Below are 22,075 nucleotides of genomic sequence, written 5' to 3'. Positions count from 1 at the left end.
CAAGCTCGTCAGCCAGGGCCACAGCCAGAGCACCCACCCGTGAGAGGCCGGGGCCAGAGGAAGGGACGGGAGGCCCGGGGGTCAGGAGAGACAGAGACGGAAAGAGATGAAGGTTCAGAGACAGGCTCCCAAGACGGCGAGAGGGCAGAGGCAGAGGCAGAGGCAGATGCAGACAGACAGACAGACACGAGCGCGCAGGCACACCCAGGGAGGGAGAGCCAGAGAGAGGGAGACACAGAGCGACCGACAGAGAGACGGAAAGCGGGACACGGACAGGGGACAGGGGATGGCATCCCATCCGAGACGGACACTCTGGCACAGACCGTCACACACCGCAGAGAGCGGCCCGTGCGCAAGGGAGGGGGCGTCAGCCTTGGGCCGGGCGAGCCCGGGCTGGACGCGGTGCCCTGGGGCTGGCAATCACCCGTGGGGACCCCAAGACTTCCTCGCAGCCGAGGTCTCAAAGGTCCCCTTCGGCTTGGCTCCCTGAGGCGAGACCCAGCCCCCGCCCCCAGGCCAGAAGCTGAGTGTGGGAGAGAGTGTGCGTGTGAGTGTGTCGGTGGGCGACGGTGGGGTCGGGTCGACTGGGGGGCCGGGTGGATACCCACAGTGGAGGGGGGAGGGTGTGGCGGCCGGGCCTTTGGAAGCCTGTGTGGTCCTCTTGCTGTCTCTCTCTCTCCCTCTTTCTCCGTCTCCCTTACTTGTGGTTTCCGGCTCTTGACCTGTCTGGGCTGCGGGGGGTGTGTCTGTGTTTGGGGGGCGGGGGGGCGGGCGTGAGGGTGTGTGTGTGTGTGTGTGTGTGTGTGTGTGTGTGTTGTGCGCCCGCGCCTGCGGGAGACCTCGAGGTTGCCTGGCAGGATGCGTCTGGGGGTGGGGCTGTGGCCCCGGCCCCGCCCAGAATTGCCTGAGGCCTGCCAAGGGAGCCCCAGACAGAGACCCCCGCGCCCCCGCCCCCGCCGTTCCTCTGGTTTCCTGGACGCCGAAAGCCCAGGGGCTCGCGGGCCGCGCGGAGGCAACCCAGGTCTGCAGCGGGAGTCGGGGCCCCGGCCACCCAACCTGAGAGGGGCTGGAAGGCAGGCGGCGGCTCTGAGCGCGGTGGGGTGCCAGGGGCCAGCGGCAGGCGGGGCTTGCGGTGCGGCTGGGGCCCGGGGCTAAAGGAGAGGGGAGGCAGGGAAAAAAAGAGACAACAAAAAGCCTACAGCACCCGGTATTCCCAGGCGGTCTCCCATCCAAGTACTAACCGGGCCCGACCCTGCTTAGCTTCCGAGATCAGACGAGATCGGGCGCGTTCAGGGTGGTATGGCCGTAGACGGAGGCGGCTGCCGCCAGGCGCCCTAAGAGCCCTGCGCTGCGCCTGCCTTTCGCTCTGACCTGCCGGTCGGGCCAGCCGGCGGCCGCAGCTCTCCAGCTCTCCACGGAGCGCGCGCTGCACTTGAGCTGCACCACCCGCGACCGGACTCCCGGCGGCCCGGTGGCCGGCCCACGCCGCCCCTCCCCCCGCCCCCCGTCACCCCCGGCCAACACTCGGCCGGCCCGGCCCGGGGGACCACAGGGCTTCCGGGACCCGGAGCAGCCGGCCGGGTGTGCCTGCCGGGGGCTGTAGGGGGGAGGGTGGAGTGAGGGGCGCGGAGGTCTTGGCGCTCTCCCACCCTGGGACCCTCCAGGCACCACCCGGCTCGGGGGCCGCCGCCCCTCCCCCACCCCCCCACCCCCTCGCCCACCTCCCCAAGGCGTTCGCTGCCCAGGGCCACGTGGCCCCGGATCTGTCTGGCCTCGGGGCCCGCTGGGGCCCGCTGGGGCCCGCGGTCCTCTGAGCCTCCTGCGGGCCTAGGCGCAGCCCAGCCGTGGCCCTGAGCGCCCATCCTGCCCGGCACCTGCGCGGTGCCCAAACCCACCTGGAGCCACCAGCGCCGGCGCCCAGAGCTCGTCAGCCCCGCCCCTTCGCCCCACCGAGACCCCCCCCCCTTGCCCCCACGCCGCCCTCCAAGCACAGGACCTTGCTGAGGGTGCAGACGAGCGACATGCAGCCACACGGACAGGCACACAGACACACTCGCAGGCACCCACGCCAAGTGAGACAGCCGGCCGGCGCAAGCTCGTCAGCCAGGGCCACAGCCAGAGCACCCACCCGTGAGAGGCCGGGGCCAGAGGAAGGGACGGGAGGCCCGGGGGTCAGGAGAGACAGAGACGGAAAGAGATGAAGGTTCAGAGACAGGCTCCCAAGACGGCGAGAGGGCAGAGGCAGAGGCAGAGGCAGATGCAGACAGACAGACAGACACGAGCGCGCAGGCACACCCAGGGAGGGAGAGCCAGAGAGAGGGAGACACAGAGCGACCGACAGAGAGACGGAAAGCGGGACACGGACAGGGGACAGGGGATGGCATCCCATCCGAGACGGACACTCTGGCACAGACCGTCACACACCGCAGAGAGCGGCCCGTGCGCAAGGGAGGGGGCGTCAGCCTTGGGCCGGGCGAGCCCGGGCTGGACGCGGTGCCCTGGGGCTGGCAATCACCCGTGGGGACCCCAAGACTTCCTCGCAGCCGAGGTCTCAAAGGTCCCCTTCGGCTTGGCTCCCTGAGGCGAGACCCAGCCCCCGCCCCCAGGCCAGAAGCTGAGTGTGGGAGAGAGTGTGCGTGTGAGTGTGTCGGTGGGCGACGGTGGGGTCGGGTCGACTGGGGGGCCGGGTGGATACCCACAGTGGAGGGGGGAGGGTGTGGCGGCCGGGCCTTTGGAAGCCTGTGTGGTCCTCTTGCTGTCTCTCTCTCTCCCTCTTTCTCCGTCTCCCTTACTTGTGGTTTCCGGCTCTTGACCTGTCTGGGCTGCGGGGGGTGTGTCTGTGTTTGGGGGGCGGGGGGGCGGGCGTGAGGGTGTGTGTGTGTGTGTGTGTGTGTGTGTGTGTGTGTTGTGCGCCCGCGCCTGCGGGAGACCTCGAGGTTGCCTGGCAGGATGCGTCTGGGGGTGGGGCTGTGGCCCCGGCCCCGCCCAGAATTGCCTGAGGCCTGCCAAGGGAGCCCCAGACAGAGACCCCCGCGCCCCCGCCCCCGCCGTTCCTCTGGTTTCCTGGACGCCGAAAGCCCAGGGGCTCGCGGGCCGCGCGGAGGCAACCCAGGTCTGCAGCGGGAGTCGGGGCCCCGGCCACCCAACCTGAGAGGGGCTGGAAGGCAGGCGGCGGCTCTGAGCGCGGTGGGGTGCCAGGGGCCAGCGGCAGGCGGGGCTTGCGGTGCGGCTGGGGCCCGGGGCTAAAGGAGAGGGGAGGCAGGGAAAAAAAGAGACAACAAAAAGCCTACAGCACCCGGTATTCCCAGGCGGTCTCCCATCCAAGTACTAACCGGGCCCGACCCTGCTTAGCTTCCGAGATCAGACGAGATCGGGCGCGTTCAGGGTGGTATGGCCGTAGACGGAGGCGGCTGCCGCCAGGCGCCCTAAGAGCCCTGCGCTGCGCCTGCCTTTCGCTCTGACCTGCCGGTCGGGCCAGCCGGCGGCCGCAGCTCTCCAGCTCTCCACGGAGCGCGCGCTGCACTTGAGCTGCACCACCCGCGACCGGACTCCCGGCGGCCCGGTGGCCGGCCCACGCCGCCCCTCCCCCCGCCCCCCGTCACCCCCGGCCAACACTCGGCCGGCCCGGCCCGGGGGACCACAGGGCTTCCGGGACCCGGAGCAGCCGGCCGGGTGTGCCTGCCGGGGGCTGTAGGGGGGAGGGTGGAGTGAGGGGCGCGGAGGTCTTGGCGCTCTCCCACCCTGGGACCCTCCAGGCACCACCCGGCTCGGGGGCCGCCGCCCCTCCCCCACCCCCCCCACCCCCTCGCCCACCTCCCCAAGGCGTTCGCTGCCCAGGGCCACGTGGCCCCGGATCTGTCTGGCCTCGGGGCCCGCTGGGGCCCGCTGGGGCCCGCGGTCCTCTGAGCCTCCTGCGGGCCTAGGCGCAGCCCAGCCGTGGCCCTGAGCGCCCATCCTGCCCGGCACCTGCGCGGTGCCCAAACCCACCTGGAGCCACCAGCGCCGGCGCCCAGAGCTCGTCAGCCCCGCCCCTTCGCCCCACCGAGACCCCCCCCCCTTGCCCCCACGCCGCCCTCCAAGCACAGGACCTTGCTGAGGGTGCAGACGAGCGACATGCAGCCACACGGACAGGCACACAGACACACTCGCAGGCACCCACGCCAAGTGAGACAGCCGGCCGGCGCAAGCTCGTCAGCCAGGGCCACAGCCAGAGCACCCACCCGTGAGAGGCCGGGGCCAGAGGAAGGGACGGGAGGCCCGGGGGTCAGGAGAGACAGAGACGGAAAGAGATGAAGGTTCAGAGACAGGCTCCCAAGACGGCGAGAGGGCAGAGGCAGAGGCAGAGGCAGATGCAGACAGACAGACAGACACGAGCGCGCAGGCACACCCAGGGAGGGAGAGCCAGAGAGAGGGAGACACAGAGCGACCGACAGAGAGACGGAAAGCGGGACACGGACAGGGGACAGGGGATGGCATCCCATCCGAGACGGACACTCTGGCACAGACCGTCACACACCGCAGAGAGCGGCCCGTGCGCAAGGGAGGGGGCGTCAGCCTTGGGCCGGGCGAGCCCGGGCTGGACGCGGTGCCCTGGGGCTGGCAATCACCCGTGGGGACCCCAAGACTTCCTCGCAGCCGAGGTCTCAAAGGTCCCCTTCGGCTTGGCTCCCTGAGGCGAGACCCAGCCCCCGCCCCCAGGCCAGAAGCTGAGTGTGGGAGAGAGTGTGCGTGTGAGTGTGTCGGTGGGCGACGGTGGGGTCGGGTCGACTGGGGGGCCGGGTGGATACCCACAGTGGAGGGGGGAGGGTGTGGCGGCCGGGCCTTTGGAAGCCTGTGTGGTCCTCTTGCTGTCTCTCTCTCTCCCTCTTTCTCCGTCTCCCTTACTTGTGGTTTCCGGCTCTTGACCTGTCTGGGCTGCGGGGGGTGTGTCTGTGTTTGGGGGGCGGGGGGGCGGGCGTGAGGGTGTGTGTGTGTGTGTGTGTGTGTGTGTGTGTGTGTTGTGCGCCCGCGCCTGCGGGAGACCTCGAGGTTGCCTGGCAGGATGCGTCTGGGGGTGGGGCTGGGGCCCCGGCCCCGCCCAGAATTGCCTGAGGCCTGCCAAGGGAGCCCCAGACAGAGACCCCCGCGCCCCCGCCCCCGCCGTTCCTCTGGTTTCCTGGACGCCGAAAGCCCAGGGGCTCGCGGGCCGCGCGGAGGCAACCCAGGTCTGCAGCGGGAGTCGGGGCCCCGGCCACCCAACCTGAGAGGGGCTGGAAGGCAGGCGGCGGCTCTGAGCGCGGTGGGGTGCCAGGGGCCAGCGGCAGGCGGGGCTTGCGGTGCGGCTGGGGCCCGGGGCTAAAGGAGAGGGGAGGCAGGGAAAAAAAGAGACAACAAAAAGCCTACAGCACCCGGTATTCCCAGGCGGTCTCCCATCCAAGTACTAACCGGGCCCGACCCTGCTTAGCTTCCGAGATCAGACGAGATCGGGCGCGTTCAGGGTGGTATGGCCGTAGACGGAGGCGGCTGCCGCCAGGCGCCCTAAGAGCCCTGCGCTGCGCCTGCCTTTCGCTCTGACCTGCCGGTCGGGCCAGCCGGCGGCCGCAGCTCTCCAGCTCTCCACGGAGCGCGCGCTGCACTTGAGCTGCACCACCCGCGACCGGACTCCCGGCGGCCCGGTGGCCGGCCCACGCCGCCCCTCCCCCCGCCCCCCGTCACCCCCGGCCAACACTCGGCCGGCCCGGCCCGGGGGACCACAGGGCTTCCGGGACCCGGAGCAGCCGGCCGGGTGTGCCTGCCGGGGGCTGTAGGGGGGAGGGTGGAGTGAGGGGCGCGGAGGTCTTGGCGCTCTCCCACCCTGGGACCCTCCAGGCACCACCCGGCTCGGGGGCCGCCGCCCCTCCCCCACCCCCCCCACCCCCTCGCCCACCTCCCCAAGGCGTTCGCTGCCCAGGGCCACGTGGCCCCGGATCTGTCTGGCCTCGGGGCCCGCTGGGGCCCGCTGGGGCCCGCGGTCCTCTGAGCCTCCTGCGGGCCTAGGCGCAGCCCAGCCGTGGCCCTGAGCGCCCATCCTGCCCGGCACCTGCGCGGTGCCCAAACCCACCTGGAGCCACCAGCGCCGGCGCCCAGAGCTCGTCAGCCCCGCCCCTTCGCCCCACCGAGACCCCCCCCCCCCTTGCCCCCACGCCGCCCTCCAAGCACAGGACCTTGCTGAGGGTGCAGACGAGCGACATGCAGCCACACGGACAGGCACACAGACACACTCGCAGGCACCCACGCCAAGTGAGACAGCCGGCCGGCGCAAGCTCGTCAGCCAGGGCCACAGCCAGAGCACCCACCCGTGAGAGGCCGGGGCCAGAGGAAGGGACGGGAGGCCCGGGGGTCAGGAGAGACAGAGACGGAAAGAGATGAAGGTTCAGAGACAGGCTCCCAAGACGGCGAGAGGGCAGAGGCAGAGGCAGAGGCAGATGCAGACAGACAGACAGACACGAGCGCGCAGGCACACCCAGGGAGGGAGAGCCAGAGAGAGGGAGACACAGAGCGACCGACAGAGAGACGGAAAGCGGGACACGGACAGGGGACAGGGGATGGCATCCCATCCGAGACGGACACTCTGGCACAGACCGTCACACACCGCAGAGAGCGGCCCGTGCGCAAGGGAGGGGGCGTCAGCCTTGGGCCGGGCGAGCCCGGGCTGGACGCGGTGCCCTGGGGCTGGCAATCACCCGTGGGGACCCCAAGACTTCCTCGCAGCCGAGGTCTCAAAGGTCCCCTTCGGCTTGGCTCCCTGAGGCGAGACCCAGCCCCCGCCCCCAGGCCAGAAGCTGAGTGTGGGAGAGAGTGTGCGTGTGAGTGTGTCGGTGGGCGACGGTGGGGTCGGGTCGACTGGGGGGCCGGGTGGATACCCACAGTGGAGGGGGGAGGGTGTGGCGGCCGGGCCTTTGGAAGCCTGTGTGGTCCTCTTGCTGTCTCTCTCTCTCCCTCTTTCTCCGTCTCCCTTACTTGTGGTTTCCGGCTCTTGACCTGTCTGGGCTGCGGGGGGTGTGTCTGTGTTTGGGGGGCGGGGGGGCGGGCGTGAGGGTGTGTGTGTGTGTGTGTGTGTGTGTGTGTGTGTGTTGTGCGCCCGCGCCTGCGGGAGACCTCGAGGTTGCCTGGCAGGATGCGTCTGGGGGTGGGGCTGGGGCCCCGGCCCCGCCCAGAATTGCCTGAGGCCTGCCAAGGGAGCCCCAGACAGAGACCCCCGCGCCCCCGCCCCCGCCGTTCCTCTGGTTTCCTGGACGCCGAAAGCCCAGGGGCTCGCGGGCCGCGCGGAGGCAACCCAGGTCTGCAGCGGGAGTCGGGGCCCCGGCCACCCAACCTGAGAGGGGCTGGAAGGCAGGCGGCGGCTCTGAGCGCGGTGGGGTGCCAGGGGCCAGCGGCAGGCGGGGCTTGCGGTGCGGCTGGGGCCCGGGGCTAAAGGAGAGGGGAGGCAGGGAAAAAAAGAGACAACAAAAAGCCTACAGCACCCGGTATTCCCAGGCGGTCTCCCATCCAAGTACTAACCGGGCCCGACCCTGCTTAGCTTCCGAGATCAGACGAGATCGGGCGCGTTCAGGGTGGTATGGCCGTAGACGGAGGCGGCTGCCGCCAGGCGCCCTAAGAGCCCTGCGCTGCGCCTGCCTTTCGCTCTGACCTGCCGGTCGGGCCAGCCGGCGGCCGCAGCTCTCCAGCTCTCCACGGAGCGCGCGCTGCACTTGAGCTGCACCACCCGCGACCGGACTCCCGGCGGCCCGGTGGCCGGCCCACGCCGCCCCGCCCCCCGCCCCCCGTCACCCCCGGCCAACACTCGGCCGGCCCGGCCCGGGGGACCACAGGGCTTCCGGGACCCGGAGCAGCCGGCCGGGTGTGCCTGCCGGGGGCTGTAGGGGGGAGGGTGGAGTGAGGGGCGCGGAGGTCTTGGCGCTCTCCCACCCTGGGACCCTCCAGGCACCACCCGGCTCGGGGGCCGCCGCCCCTCCCCCACCCCCTCGCCCACCTCCCCAAGGCGTTCGCTGCCCAGGGCCACGTGGCCCCGGATCTGTCTGGCCTCGGGGCCCGCTGGGGCCCGCTGGGGCCCGCGGTCCTCTGAGCCTCCTGCGGGCCTAGGCGCAGCCCAGCCGTGGCCCTGAGCGCCCATCCTGCCCGGCACCTGCGCGGTGCCCAAACCCACCTGGAGCCACCAGCGCCGGCGCCCAGAGCTCGTCAGCCCCGCCCCTTCGCCCCACCGAGACCCCCCCCCCCCCCTTGCCCCCACGCCGCCCTCCAAGCACAGGACCTTGCTGAGGGTGCAGACGAGCGACATGCAGCCACACGGACAGGCACACAGACACACTCGCAGGCACCCACGCCAAGTGAGACAGCCGGCCGGCGCAAGCTCGTCAGCCAGGGCCACAGCCAGAGCACCCACCCGTGAGAGGCCGGGGCCAGAGGAAGGGACGGGAGGCCCGGGGGTCAGGAGAGACAGAGACGGAAAGAGATGAAGGTTCAGAGACAGGCTCCCAAGACGGCGAGAGGGCAGAGGCAGAGGCAGAGGCAGATGCAGACAGACAGACAGACACGAGCGCGCAGGCACACCCAGGGAGGGAGAGCCAGAGAGAGGGAGACACAGAGCGACCGACAGAGAGACGGAAAGCGGGACACGGACAGGGGACAGGGGATGGCATCCCATCCGAGACGGACACTCTGGCACAGACCGTCACACACCGCAGAGAGCGGCCCGTGCGCAAGGGAGGGGGCGTCAGCCTTGGGCCGGGCGAGCCCGGGCTGGACGCGGTGCCCTGGGGCTGGCAATCACCCGTGGGGACCCCAAGACTTCCTCGCAGCCGAGGTCTCAAAGGTCCCCTTCGGCTTGGCTCCCTGAGGCGAGACCCAGCCCCCGCCCCCAGGCCAGAAGCTGAGTGTGGGAGAGAGTGTGCGTGTGAGTGTGTCGGTGGGCGACGGTGGGGTCGGGTCGACTGGGGGGCCGGGTGGATACCCACAGTGGAGGGGGGAGGGTGTGGCGGCCGGGCCTTTGGAAGCCTGTGTGGTCCTCTTGCTGTCTCTCTCTCTCCCTCTTTCTCCGTCTCCCTTACTTGTGGTTTCCGGCTCTTGACCTGTCTGGGCTGCGGGGGGTGTGTCTGTGTTTGGGGGGCGGGGGGGCGGGCGTGAGGGTGTGTGTGTGTGTGTGTGTGTGTGTGTGTGTGTGTTGTGCGCCCGCGCCTGCGGGAGACCTCGAGGTTGCCTGGCAGGATGCGTCTGGGGGTGGGGCTGGGGCCCCGGCCCCGCCCAGAATTGCCTGAGGCCTGCCAAGGGAGCCCCAGACAGAGACCCCCGCGCCCCCGCCCCCGCCGTTCCTCTGGTTTCCTGGACGCCGAAAGCCCAGGGGCTCGCGGGCCGCGCGGAGGCAACCCAGGTCTGCAGCGGGAGTCGGGGCCCCGGCCACCCAACCTGAGAGGGGCTGGAAGGCAGGCGGCGGCTCTGAGCGCGGTGGGGTGCCAGGGGCCAGCGGCAGGCGGGGCTTGCGGTGCGGCTGGGGCCCGGGGCTAAAGGAGAGGGGAGGCAGGGAAAAAAAGAGACAACAAAAAGCCTACAGCACCCGGTATTCCCAGGCGGTCTCCCATCCAAGTACTAACCGGGCCCGACCCTGCTTAGCTTCCGAGATCAGACGAGATCGGGCGCGTTCAGGGTGGTATGGCCGTAGACGGAGGCGGCTGCCGCCAGGCGCCCTAAGAGCCCTGCGCTGCGCCTGCCTTTCGCTCTGACCTGCCGGTCGGGCCAGCCGGCGGCCGCAGCTCTCCAGCTCTCCACGGAGCGCGCGCTGCACTTGAGCTGCACCACCCGCGACCGGACTCCCGGCGGCCCGGTGGCCGGCCCACGCCGCCCCGCCCCCCGCCCCCCGTCACCCCCGGCCAACACTCGGCCGGCCCGGCCCGGGGGACCACAGGGCTTCCGGGACCCGGAGCAGCCGGCTGGGTGTGCCTGCCGGGGGCTGTAGGGGGGAGGGTGGAGTGAGGGGCGCGGAGGTCTTGGCGCTCTCCCACCCTGGGACCCTCCAGGCACCACCCGGCTCGGGGGCCGCCGCCCCTCCCCCACCCCCTCGCCCACCTCCCCAAGGCGTTCGCTGCCCAGGGCCACGTGGCCCCGGATCTGTCTGGCCTCGGGGCCCGCTGGGGCCCGCTGGGGCCCGCGGTCCTCTGAGCCTCCTGCGGGCCTAGGCGCAGCCCAGCCGTGGCCCTGAGCGCCCATCCTGCCCGGCACCTGCGCGGTGCCCAAACCCACCTGGAGCCACCAGCGCCGGCGCCCAGAGCTCTTCAGCCCCGCCCCTTCGCCCCACCGAAACCCCCCCCCCCCTTGCCCCCACGCCGCCCTCCAAGCACAGGACCTTGCTGAGGGTGCAGACGAGCGACATGCAGCCACACGGACAGGCACACAGACACACTCGCAGGCACCCACGCTAAGTGAGACAGCCGGCCGGCGCAAGCTCGTCAGCCAGGGCCACAGCCAGAGCACCCACCCGTGAGAGGCCGGGGCCAGAGGAAGGGACGGGAGGCCCGGGGGTCAGGAGAGACAGAGACGGAAAGAGATGAAGGTTCAGAGACAGGCTCCCAAGACGGCGAGAGGGCAGAGGCAGAGGCAGAGGCAGATGCAGACAGACAGACAGACACGAGCGCGCAGGCACACCCAGGGAGGGAGAGCCAGAGAGAGGGAGACACAGAGCGACCGACAGAGAGACGGAAAGCGGGACACGGACAGGGGACAGGGGATGGCATCCCATCCGAGACGGACACTCTGGCACAGACCGTCACACACCGCAGAGAGCGGCCCGTGCGCAAGGGAGGGGGCGTCAGCCTTGGGCCGGGCGAGCCCGGGCTGGACGCGGTGCCCTGGGGCTGGCAATCACCCGTGGGGACCCCAAGACTTCCTCGCAGCCGAGGTCTCAAAGGTCCCCTTCGGCTTGGCTCCCTGAGGCGAGACCCAGCCCCCGCCCCCAGGCCAGAAGCTGAGTGTGGGAGAGAGTGTGCGTGTGAGTGTGTCGGTGGGCGACGGTGGGGTCGGGTCGACTGGGGGGCCGGGTGGATACCCACAGTGGAGGGGGGAGGGTGTGGCGGCCGGGCCTTTGGAAGCCTGTGTGGTCCTCTTGCTGTCTCTCTCTCTCCCTCTTTCTCCGTCTCCCTTACTTGTGGTTTCCGGCTCTTGACCTGTCTGGGCTGCGGGGGGTGTGTCTGTGTTTGGGGGGCGGGGGGGCGGGCGTGAGGGTGTGTGTGTGTGTGTGTGTGTGTGTGTGTGTGTGTGTGTGTGTTGTGCGCCCGCGCCTGCGGGAGACCTCGAGGTTGCCTGGCAGGATGCGTCTGGGGGTGGGGCTGGGGCCCCGGCCCCGCCCAGAATTGCCTGAGGCCTGCCAAGGGAGCCCCAGACAGAGACCCCCGCGCCCCCGCCCCCGCCGTTCCTCTGGTTTCCTGGACGCCGAAAGCCCAGGGGCTCGCGGGCCGCGCGGAGGCAACCCAGGTCTGCAGCGGGAGTCGGGGCCCCGGCCACCCAACCTGAGAGGGGCTGGAAGGCAGGCGGCGGCTCTGAGCGCGGTGGGGTGCCAGGGGCCAGCGGCAGGCGGGGCTTGCGGTGCGGCTGGGGCCCGGGGCTAAAGGAGAGGGGAGGCAGGGAAAAAAAGAGACAACAAAAAGCCTACAGCACCCGGTATTCCCAGGCGGTCTCCCATCCAAGTACTAACCGGGCCCGACCCTGCTTAGCTTCCGAGATCAGACGAGATCGGGCGCGTTCAGGGTGGTATGGCCGTAGACGGAGGCGGCTGCCGCCAGGCGCCCTAAGAGCCCTGCGCTGCGCCTGCCTTTCGCTCTGACCTGCCGGTCGGGCCAGCCGGCGGCCGCAGCTCTCCAGCTCTCCACGGAGCGCGCGCTGCACTTGAGCTGCACCACCCGCGACCGGACTCCCGGCGGCCCGGTGGCCGGCCCACGCCGCCCCGCCCCCCGCCCCCCGTCACCCCCGGCCAACACTCGGCCGGCCCGGCCCGGGGGACCACAGGGCTTCCGGGACCCGGAGCAGCCGGCCGGGTGTGCCTGCCGGGGGCTGTAGGGGGGAGGGTGGAGTGAGGGGCGCGGAGGTCTTGGCGCTCTCCCACCCTGGGACCCTCCAGGCACCACCCGGCTCGGGGGCCGCCGCCCCTCCCCCACCCCCTCGCCCACCTCCCCAAGGCGTTCGCTGCCCAGGGCCACGTGGCCCCGGATCTGTCTGGCCTCGGGGCCCGCTGGGGCCCGCTGGGGCCCGCGGTCCTCTGAGCCTCCTGCGGGCCTAGGCGCAGCCCAGCCGTGGCCCTGAGCGCCCATCCTGCCCGGCACCTGCGCGGTGCCCAAACCCACCTGGAGCCACCAGCGCCGGCGCCCAGAGCTCGTCAGCCCCGCCCCTTCGCCCCACCGAGACCCCCCCCCCTTGCCCCCACGCCGCCCTCCAAGCACAGGACCTTGCTGAGGGTGCAGACGAGCGACATGCAGCCACACGGACAGGCACACAGACACACTCGCAGGCACCCACGCTAAGTGAGACAGCCGGCCGGCGCAAGCTCGTCAGCCAGGGCCACAGCCAGAGCACCCACCCGTGAGAGGCCGGGGCCAGAGGAAGGGACGGGAGGCCCGGGGGTCAGGAGAGACAGAGACGGAAAGAGATGAAGGTTCAGAGACAGGCTCCCAAGACGGCGAGAGGGCAGAGGCAGAGGCAGAGGCAGATGCAGACAGACAGACAGACACGAGCGCGCAGGCACACCCAGGGAGGGAGAGCCAGAGAGAGGGAGACACAGAGCGACCGACAGAGAGACGGAAAGCGGGACACGGACAGGGGACAGGGGATGGCATCCCATCCGAGACGGACACTCTGGCACAGACCGTCACACACCGCAGAGAGCGGCCCGTGCGCAAGGGAGGGGGCGTCAGCCTTGGGCCGGGCGAGCCCGGGCTGGACGCGGTGCCCTGGGGCTGGCAATCACCCGTGGGGACCCCAAGACTTCCTCGCAGCCGAGGTCTCAAAGGTCCCCTTCGGCTTGGCTCCCTGAGGCGAGACCCAGCCCCCGCCCCCAGGCCAGAGGCTGAGTGTGGGAGAGAGTGTGCGTGTGAGTGTGTCGGTGGGCGACGGTGGGGTCGGGTCGACTGGGGGGCCGGGTGGATACCCACAGTGGAGGGGGGAGGGTGTGGCGGCCGGGCCTTTGGAAGCCTGTGTGGTCCTCTTGCTGTCTCTCTCTCTCCCTCTTTCTCCGTCTCCCTTCCTTGTGGTTTCCGGCTCTTGACCTGTCTGGGCTGCGGGGGGTGTGTCTGTGTTTGGGGGGCGGGGGGGGCGGGCGTGAGGGTGTGTGTGTGTGTGTGTGTGTGTGTGTGTGTGTGTGTTGTGCGCCCGCGCCTGCGGGAGACCTCGAGGTTGCCTGGCAGGATGCGTCTGGGGGTGGGGCTGGGGCCCCGGCCCCGCCCAGAATTGCCTGAGGCCTGCCAAGGGAGCCCCAGACAGAGACCCCCGCGCCCCCGCCCCCGCCGTTCCTCTGGTTTCCTGGACGCCGAAAGCCCAGGGGCTCGCGGGCCGCGCGGAGGCAACCCAGGTCTGCAGCGGGAGTCGGGGCCCCGGCCACCCAACCTGAGAGGGGCTGGAAGGCAGGCGGCGGCTCTGAGCGCGGTGGGGTGCCAGGGGCCAGCGGCAGGCGGGGCTTGCGGTGCGGCTGGGGCCCGGGGCTAAAGGAGAGGGGAGGCAGGGAAAAAAAGAGACAACAAAAAGCCTACAGCACCCGGTATTCCCAGGCGGTCTCCCATCCAAGTACTAACCGGGCCCGACCCTGCTTAGCTTCCGAGATCAGACGAGATCGGGCGCGTTCAGGGTGGTATGGCCGTAGACGGAGGCGGCTGCCGCCAGGCGCCCTAAGAGCCCTGCGCTGCGCCTGCCTTTCGCTCTGACCTGCCGGTCGGGCCAGCCGGCGGCCGCAGCTCTCCAGCTCTCCACGGAGCGCGCGCTGCACTTGAGCTGCACCACCCGCGACCGGACTCCCGGCGGCCCGGTGGCCGGCCCACGCCGCCCCGCCCCCCGCCCCCCGTCACCCCCGGCCAACACTCGGCCGGCCCGGCCCGGGGGACCACAGGGCTTCCGGGACCCGGAGCAGCCGGCCGGGTGTGCCTGCCGGGGGCTGTAGGGGGGAGGGTGGAGTGAGGGGCGCGGAGGTCTTGGCGCTCTCCCACCCTGGGACCCTCCAGGCACCACCCGGCTCGGGGGCCGCCGCCCCTCCCCCACTCCCCCACCCCCTCGCCCACCTCCCCAAGGCGTTCGCTGCCCAGGGCCACGTGGCCCCGGATCTGTCTGGCCTCGGGGCCCGCTGGGGCCCGCTGGGGCCCGCGGTCCTCTGAGCCTCCTGCGGGCCTAGGCGCAGCCCAGCCGTGGCCCTGAGCGCCCATCCTGCCCGGCACCTGCGCGGTGCCCAAACCCACCTGGAGCCACCAGCGCCGGCGCCCAGAGCTCGTCAGCCCCGCCCCTTCGCCCCACCGAGACCCCCCCCCCCTTGCCCCCACGCCGCCCTCCAAGCACAGGACCTTGCTGAGGGTGCAGACGAGCGACATGCAGCCACACGGACAGGCACACAGACACACTCGCAGGCACCCACGCCAAGTGAGACAGCCGGCCGGCGCAAGCTCGTCAGCCAGGGCCACAGCCAGAGCACCCACCCGTGAGAGGCCGGGGCCAGAGGAAGGGACGGGAGGCCCGGGGGTCAGGAGAGACAGAGACGGAAAGAGATGAAGGTTCAGAGACAGGCTCCCAAGACGGCGAGAGGGCAGAGGCAGAGGCAGAGGCAGATGCAGACAGACAGACAGACACGAGCGCGCAGGCACACCCAGGGAGGGAGAGCCAGAGAGAGGGAGACACAGAGCGACCGACAGAGAGACGGAAAGCGGGACACGGACAGGGGACAGGGGATGGCATCCCATCCGAGACGGACACTCTGGCACAGACCGTCACACACCGCAGAGAGCGGCCCGTGCGCAAGGGAGGGGGCGTCAGCCTTGGGCCGGGCGAGCCCGGGCTGGACGCGGTGCCCTGGGGCTGGCAATCACCCGTGGGGACCCCAAGACTTCCTCGCAGCCGAGGTCTCAAAGGTCCCCTTCGGCTTGGCTCCCTGAGGCGAGACCCAGCCCCCGCCCCCAGGCCAGAGGCTGAGTGTGGGAGAGAGTGTGCGTGTGAGTGTGTCGGTGGGCGACGGTGGGGTCGGGTCGACTGGGGGGCCGGGTGGATACCCACAGTGGAGGGGGGAGGGTGTGGCGGCCGGGCCTTTGGAAGCCTGTGTGGTCCTCTTGCTGTCTCTCTCTCTCCCTCTTTCTCCGTCTCCCTTCCTTGTGGTTTCCGGCTCTTGACCTGTCTGGGCTGCGGGGGGTGTGTCTGTGTTTGGGGGGCGGGGGGGGCGGGCGTGAGGGTGTGTGTGTGTGTGTGTGTGTGTGTGTGTGTGTGTTGTGCGCCCGCGCCTGCGGGAGACCTCGAGGTTGCCTGGCAGGATGCGTCTGGGGGTGGGGCTGGGGCCCCGGCCCCGCCCAGAATTGCCTGAGGCCTGCCAAGGGAGCCCCAGACAGAGACCCCCGCGCCCCCGCCCCCGCCGTTCCTCTGGTTTCCTGGACGCCGAAAGCCCAGGGGCTCGCGGGCCGCGCGGAGGCAACCCAGGTCTGCAGCGGGAGTCGGGGCCCCGGCCACCCAACCTGAGAGGGGCTGGAAGGCAGGCGGCGGCTCTGAGCGCGGTGGGGTGCCAGGGGCCAGCGGCAGGCGGGGCTTGCGGTGCGGCTGGGGCCCGGGGCTAAAGGAGAGGGGAGGCAGGGAAAAAAAGAGACAACAAAAAGCCTACAGCACCCGGTATTCCCAGGCGGTCTCCCATCCAAGTACTAACCGGGCCCGACCCTGCTTAGCTTCCGAGATCAGACGAGATCGGGCGCGTTCAGGGTGGTATGGCCGTAGACGGAGGCGGCTGCCGCCAGGCGCCCTAAGAGCCCTGCGCTGCGCCTGCCTTTCGCTCTGACCTGCCGGTCGGGCCAGCCGGCGGCCGCAGCTCTCCAGCTCTCCACGGAGCGCGCGCTGCACTTGAGCTGCACCACCCGCGACCGGACTCCCGGCGGCCCGGTGGCCGGCCCACGCCGCCCCGCCCCCCGCCCCCCGTCACCCCCGGCCAACACTCGGCCGGCCCGGCCCGGGGGACCACAGGGCTTCCGGGACCCGGAGCAGCCGGCCGGGTGTGCCTGCCGGGGGCTGTAGGGGGGAGGGTGGAGTGAGGGGCGCGGAGGTCTTGGCGCTCTCCCACCCTGGGACCCTCCAGGCACCACCCGGCTCGGGGGCCGCCGCCCCTCCCCCACCCCCTCGCCCACCTCCCCAAGGTGTTCGCTGCCCAGGGCCACGTGGCCCCGGATCTGTCTGGCCTCGGGGCCCGCTGGGGCCCGCTGGGGCCCGCGGTCCTCTGAGCCTCCTGCGGGCCTAGGCGCAGCCCAGCCGTGGCCCTGAGCGCCCATCCTGCCCGGCACCTGCGCGGTGCCCAAACCCACCTGGAGCCACCAGCGCCGGCGCCCAGAGCTCGTCAGCCCCGCCCCTTCGCCCCACCGAGACCCCCCCCCCCCTTGCCCCCACGCCGCCCTCCAAGCACAGGACCTTGCTGAGGGTGCAGACGAGCGACATGCAGCCACACGGACAGGCACACAGACACACTCGCAGGCACCCACGCCAAGTGAGACAGCCGGCCGGCGCAAGCTCGTCAGCCAGGGCCACAGCCAGAGCACCCACCCGTGAGAGGCCGGGGCCAGAGGAAGGGACGGGAGGCCCGGGGGTCAGGAGAGACAGAGACGGAAAGAGATGAAGGTTCAGAGACAGGCTCCCAAGACGGCGAGAGGGCAGAGGCAGAGGCAGAGGCAGATGCAGACAGACAGACAGACACGAGCGCGCAGGCACACCCAGGGAGGGAGAGCCAGAGAGAGGGAGACACAGAGCGACCGACAGAGAGACGGAAAGCGGGACACGGACAGGGGACAGGGGATGGCATCCCATCCGAGACGGACACTCTGGCACAGACCGTCACACACCGCAGAGAGCGGCCCGTGCGCAAGGGAGGGGGCGTCAGCCTTGGGCCGGGCGAGCCCGGGCTGGACGCGGTGCCCTGGGGCTGGCAATCACCCGTGGGGACCCCAAGACTTCCTCGCAGCCGAGGTCTCAAAGGTCCCCTTCGGCTTGGCTCCCTGAGGCGAGACCCAGCCCCCGCCCCCAGGCCAGAAGCTGAGTGTGGGAGAGAGTGTGCGTGTGAGTGTGTCGGTGGGCGACGGTGGGGTCGGGTCGACTGGGGGGCCGGGTGGATACCCACAGTGGAGGGGGGAGGGTGTGGCGGCCGGGCCTTTGGAAGCCTGTGTGGTCCTCTTGCTGTCTCTCTCTCTCCCTCTTTCTCCGTCTCCCTTACTTGTGGTTTCCGGCTCTTGACCTGTCTGGGCTGCGGGGGGTGTGTCTGTGTTTGGGGGGCGGGGGGGCGGGCGTGAGGGTGTGTGTGTGTGTGTGTGTGTGTGTGTGTGTGTGTTGTGCGCCCGCGCCTGCGGGAGACCTCGAGGTTGCCTGGCAGGATGCGTCTGGGGGTGGGGCTGGGGCCCCGGCCCCGCCCAGAATTGCCTGAGGCCTGCCAAGGGAGCCCCAGACAGAGACCCCCGCGCCCCCGCCCCCGCCGTTCCTCTGGTTTCCTGGACGCCGAAAGCCCAGGGGCTCGCGGGCCGCGCGGAGGCAACCCAGGTCTGCAGCGGGAGTCGGGGCCCCGGCCACCCAACCTGAGAGGGGCTGGAAGGCAGGCGGCGGCTCTGAGCGCGGTGGGGTGCCAGGGGCCAGCGGCAGGCGGGGCTTGCGGTGCGGCTGGGGCCCGGGGCTAAAGGAGAGGGGAGGCAGGGAAAAAAAGAGACAACAAAAAGCCTACAGCACCCGGTATTCCCAGGCGGTCTCCCATCCAAGTACTAACCGGGCCCGACCCTGCTTAGCTTCCGAGATCAGACGAGATCGGGCGCGTTCAGGGTGGTATGGCCGTAGACGGAGGCGGCTGCCGCCAGGCGCCCTAAGAGCCCTGCGCTGCGCCTGCCTTTCGCTCTGACCTGCCGGTCGGGCCAGCCGGCGGCCGCAGCTCTCCAGCTCTCCACGGAGCGCGCGCTGCACTTGAGCTGCACCACCCGCGACCGGACTCCCGGCGGCCCGGTGGCCGGCCCACGCCGCCCCGCCCCCCGCCCCCCGTCACCCCCGGCCAACACTCGGCCGGCCCGGCCCGGGGGACCACAGGGCTTCCGGGACCCGGAGCAGCCGGCCGGGTGTGCCTGCCGGGGGCTGTAGGGGGGAGGGTGGAGTGAGGGGCGCGGAGGTCTTGGCGCTCTCCCACCCTGGGACCCTCCAGGCACCACCCGGCTCGGGGGCCGCCGCCCCTCCCCCACCCCCTCGCCCACCTCCCCAAGGCGTTCGCTGCCCAGGGCCACGTGGCCCCGGATCTGTCTGGCCTCGGGGCCCGCTGGGGCCCGCTGGGGCCCGCGGTCCTCTGAGCCTCCTGCGGGCCTAGGCGCAGCCCAGCCGTGGCCCTGAGCGCCCATCCTGCCCGGCACCTGCGCGGTGCCCAAACCCACCTGGAGCCACCAGCGCCGGCGCCCAGAGCTCGTCAGCCCCGCCCCTTCGCCCCACCGAGACCCCCCCCCTCCTTGCCCCCACGCCGCCCTCCAAGCACAGGACCTTGCTGAGGGTGCAGACGAGCGACATGCAGCCACACGGACAGGCACACAGACACACTCGCAGGCACCCACGCCAAGTGAGACAGCCGGCCGGCGCAAGCTCGTCAGCCAGGGCCACAGCCAGAGCACCCACCCGTGAGAGGCCGGGGCCAGAGGAAGGGACGGGAGGCCCGGGGGTCAGGAGAGACAGAGACGGAAAGAGATGAAGGTTCAGAGACAGGCTCCCAAGACGGCGAGAGGGCAGAGGCAGAGGCAGAGGCAGATGCAGACAGACAGACAGACACGAGCGCGCAGGCACACCCAGGGAGGGAGAGCCAGAGAGAGGGAGACACAGAGCGACCGACAGAGAGACGGAAAGCGGGACACGGACAGGGGACAGGGGATGGCATCCCATCCGAGACGGACACTCTGGCACAGACCGTCACACACCGCAGAGAGCGGCCCGTGCGCAAGGGAGGGGGCGTCAGCCTTGGGCCGGGCGAGCCCGGGCTGGACGCGGTGCCCTGGGGCTGGCAATCACCCGTGGGGACCCCAAGACTTCCTCGCAGCCGAGGTCTCAAAGGTCCCCTTCGGCTTGGCTCCCTGAGGCGAGACCCAGCCCCCGCCCCCAGGCCAGAAGCTGAGTGTGGGAGAGAGTGTGCGTGTGAGTGTGTCGGTGGGCGACGGTGGGGTCGGGTCGACTGGAGGGCCGGGTGGATACCCACAGTGGAGGGGGGAGGGTGTGGCGGCCGGGCCTTTGGAAGCCTGTGTGGTCCTCTTGCTGTCTCTCTCTCTCCCTCTTTCTCCGTCTCCCTTACTTGTGGTTTCCGGCTCTTGACCTGTCTGGGCTGCGGGGGGTGTGTCTGTGTTTGGGGGGCGGGGGGGCGGGCGTGAGGGTGTGTGTGTGTGTGTGTGTGTGTGTGTGTGTGTGTTGTGCGCCCGCGCCTGCGGGAGACCTCGAGGTTGCCTGGCAGGATGCGTCTGGGGGTGGGGCTGGGGCCCCGGCCCCGCCCAGAATTGCCTGAGGCCTGCCAAGGGAGCCCCAGACAGAGACCCCCGCGCCCCCGCCCCCGCCGTTCCTCTGGTTTCCTGGACGCCGAAAGCCCAGGGGCTCGCGGGCCGCGCGGAGGCAACCCAGGTCTGCAGCGGGAGTCGGGGCCCCGGCCACCCAACCTGAGAGGGGCTGGAAGGCAGGCGGCGGCTCTGAGCGCGGTGGGGTGCCAGGGGCCAGCGGCAGGCGGGGCTTGCGGTGCGGCTGGGGCCCGGGGCTAAAGGAGAGGGGAGGCAGGGAAAAAAAGAGACAACAAAAAGCCTACAGCACCCGGTATTCCCAGGCGGTCTCCCATCCAAGTACTAACCGGGCCCGACCCTGCTTAGCTTCCGAGATCAGACGAGATCGGGCGCGTTCAGGGTGGTATGGCCGTAGACGGAGGCGGCTGCCGCCAGGCGCCCTAAGAGCCCTGCGCTGCGCCTGCCTTTCGCTCTGACCTGCCGGTCGGGCCAGCCGGCGGCCGCAGCTCTCCAGCTCTCCACGGAGCGCGCGCTGCACTTGAGCTGCACCACCCGCGACCGGACTCCCGGCGGCCCGGTGGCCGGCCCACGCCGCCCCGCCCCCCGCCCCCCGTCACCCCCGGCCAACACTCGGCCGGCCCGGCCCGGGGGACCACAGGGCTTCCGGGACCCGGAGCAGCCGGCCGGGTGTGCCTGCCGGGGGCTGTAGGGGGGAGGGTGGAGTGAGGGGCGCGGAGGTCTTGGCGCTCTCCCACCCTGGGACCCTCCAGGCACCACCCGGCTCGGGGGCCGCCGCCCCTCCCCCACCCCCTCGCCCACCTCCCCAAGGCGTTCGCTGCCCAGGGCCACGTGGCCCCGGATCTGTCTGGCCTCGGGGCCCGCTGGGGCCCGCTGGGGCCCGCGGTCCTCTGAGCCTCCTGCGGGCCTAGGCGCAGCCCAGCCGTGGCCCTGAGCGCCCATCCTGCCCGGCACCTGCGCGGTGCCCAAACCCACCTGGAGCCACCAGCGCCGGCGCCCAGAGCTCGTCAGCCCCGCCCCTTCGCCCCACCGAGACCCCCCCCCTCCTTGCCCCCACGCCGCCCTCCAAGCACAGGACCTTGCTGAGGGTGCAGACGAGCGACATGCAGCCACACGGACAGGCACACAGACACACTCGCAGGCACCCACGCCAAGTGAGACAGCCGGCCGGCGCAAGCTCGTCAGCCAGGGCCACAGCCAGAGCACCCACCCGTGAGAGGCCGGGGCCAGAGGAAGGGACGGGAGGCCCGGGGGTCAGGAGAGACAGAGACGGAAAGAGATGAAGGTTCAGAGACAGGCTCCCAAGACGGCGAGAGGGCAGAGGCAGAGGCAGAGGCAGATGCAGACAGACAGACAGACACGAGCGCGCAGGCACACCCAGGGAGGGAGAGCCAGAGAGAGGGAGACACAGAGCGACCGACAGAGAGACGGAAAGCGGGACACGGACAGGGGACAGGGGATGGCATCCCATCCGAGACGGACACTCTGGCACAGACCGTCACACACCGCAGAGAGCGGCCCGTGCGCAAGGGAGGGGGCGTCAGCCTTGGGCCGGGCGAGCCCGGGCTGGACGCGGTGCCCTGGGGCTGGCAATCACCCGTGGGGACCCCAAGACTTCCTCGCAGCCGAGGTCTCAAAGGTCCCCTTCGGCTTGGCTCCCTGAGGCGAGACCCAGCCCCCGCCCCCAGGCCAGAAGCTGAGTGTGGGAGAGAGTGTGCGTGTGAGTGTGTCGGTGGGCGACGGTGGGGTCGGGTCGACTGGGGGGCCGGGTGGATACCCACAGTGGAGGGGGGAGGGTGTGGCGGCCGGGCCTTTGGAAGCCTGTGTGGTCCTCTTGCTGTCTCTCTCTCTCCCTCTTTCTCCGTCTCCCTTACTTGTGGTTTCCGGCTCTTGACCTGTCTGGGCTGCGGGGGGTGTGTCTGTGTTTGGGGGGCGGGGGGGCGGGCGTGAGGGTGTGTGTGTGTGTGTGTGTGTGTGTGTGTGTGTGTTGTGCGCCCGCGCCTGCGGGAGACCTCGAGGTTGCCTGGCAGGATGCGTCTGGGGGTGGGGCTGGGGCCCCGGCCCCGCCCAGAATTGCCTGAGGCCTGCCAAGGGAGCCCCAGACAGAGACCCCCGCGCCCCCGCCCCCGCCGTTCCTCTGGTTTCCTGGACGCCGAAAGCCCAGGGGCTCGCGGGCCGCGCGGAGGCAACCCAGGTCTGCAGCGGGAGTCGGGGCCCCGGCCACCCAACCTGAGAGGGGCTGGAAGGCAGGCGGCGGCTCTGAGCGCGGTGGGGTGCCAGGGGCCAGCGGCAGGCGGGGCTTGCGGTGCGGCTGGGGCCCGGGGCTAAAGGAGAGGGGAGGCAGGGAAAAAAAGAGA

General features: G+C 71.2%; 10 non-coding genes across 10 annotated transcripts; all 10 read right to left on the bottom strand.

Annotated features, from left to right (window-relative positions):
* Positions 1–1,192: 1,192 nt before the first annotated feature.
* LOC138088013 (5S ribosomal RNA) lies at positions 1,193–1,311 on the bottom strand. The gene has a single exon (XR_011145611.1). It is a non-coding gene; the product is annotated as a 5S ribosomal RNA (ribosomal RNA).
* A 1,972-nt stretch (positions 1,312–3,283) lies between these two features.
* On the bottom strand, positions 3,284–3,402 carry LOC138088011 (5S ribosomal RNA). The gene has a single exon (XR_011145609.1). It is a non-coding gene; the product is annotated as a 5S ribosomal RNA (ribosomal RNA).
* A 1,973-nt stretch (positions 3,403–5,375) lies between these two features.
* Positions 5,376–5,494, bottom strand: LOC138088010 (5S ribosomal RNA). The gene has a single exon (XR_011145608.1). It is a non-coding gene; the product is annotated as a 5S ribosomal RNA (ribosomal RNA).
* Positions 5,495–7,469: 1,975 nt separating this feature from the next.
* Positions 7,470–7,588, bottom strand: LOC138088009 (5S ribosomal RNA). Its single transcript, XR_011145607.1, has one exon. It is a non-coding gene; the product is annotated as a 5S ribosomal RNA (ribosomal RNA).
* A 1,968-nt stretch (positions 7,589–9,556) lies between these two features.
* LOC138088007 (5S ribosomal RNA) lies at positions 9,557–9,675 on the bottom strand. Its single transcript, XR_011145606.1, has one exon. It is a non-coding gene; the product is annotated as a 5S ribosomal RNA (ribosomal RNA).
* A 1,974-nt stretch (positions 9,676–11,649) lies between these two features.
* LOC138088006 (5S ribosomal RNA) lies at positions 11,650–11,768 on the bottom strand. Its single transcript, XR_011145605.1, has one exon. It is a non-coding gene; the product is annotated as a 5S ribosomal RNA (ribosomal RNA).
* A 1,967-nt stretch (positions 11,769–13,735) lies between these two features.
* LOC138088004 (5S ribosomal RNA) lies at positions 13,736–13,854 on the bottom strand. Its single transcript, XR_011145603.1, has one exon. It is a non-coding gene; the product is annotated as a 5S ribosomal RNA (ribosomal RNA).
* A 1,974-nt stretch (positions 13,855–15,828) lies between these two features.
* Positions 15,829–15,947, bottom strand: LOC138088003 (5S ribosomal RNA). Its single transcript, XR_011145602.1, has one exon. It is a non-coding gene; the product is annotated as a 5S ribosomal RNA (ribosomal RNA).
* A 1,966-nt stretch (positions 15,948–17,913) lies between these two features.
* LOC138088002 (5S ribosomal RNA) lies at positions 17,914–18,032 on the bottom strand. Its single transcript, XR_011145601.1, has one exon. It is a non-coding gene; the product is annotated as a 5S ribosomal RNA (ribosomal RNA).
* A 1,966-nt stretch (positions 18,033–19,998) lies between these two features.
* On the bottom strand, positions 19,999–20,117 carry LOC138088001 (5S ribosomal RNA). Its single transcript, XR_011145600.1, has one exon. It is a non-coding gene; the product is annotated as a 5S ribosomal RNA (ribosomal RNA).
* Positions 20,118–22,075: the final 1,958 nt, after the last annotated feature.

Source organism: Capricornis sumatraensis, chromosome 10 (assembly GCF_032405125.1).
Source record: "Capricornis sumatraensis isolate serow.1 chromosome 10, serow.2, whole genome shotgun sequence".
NCBI lineage: Eukaryota > Metazoa > Chordata > Mammalia > Artiodactyla > Bovidae > Capricornis > Capricornis sumatraensis.
This window is presented reverse-complemented; position numbering and strand designations above follow the sequence as displayed.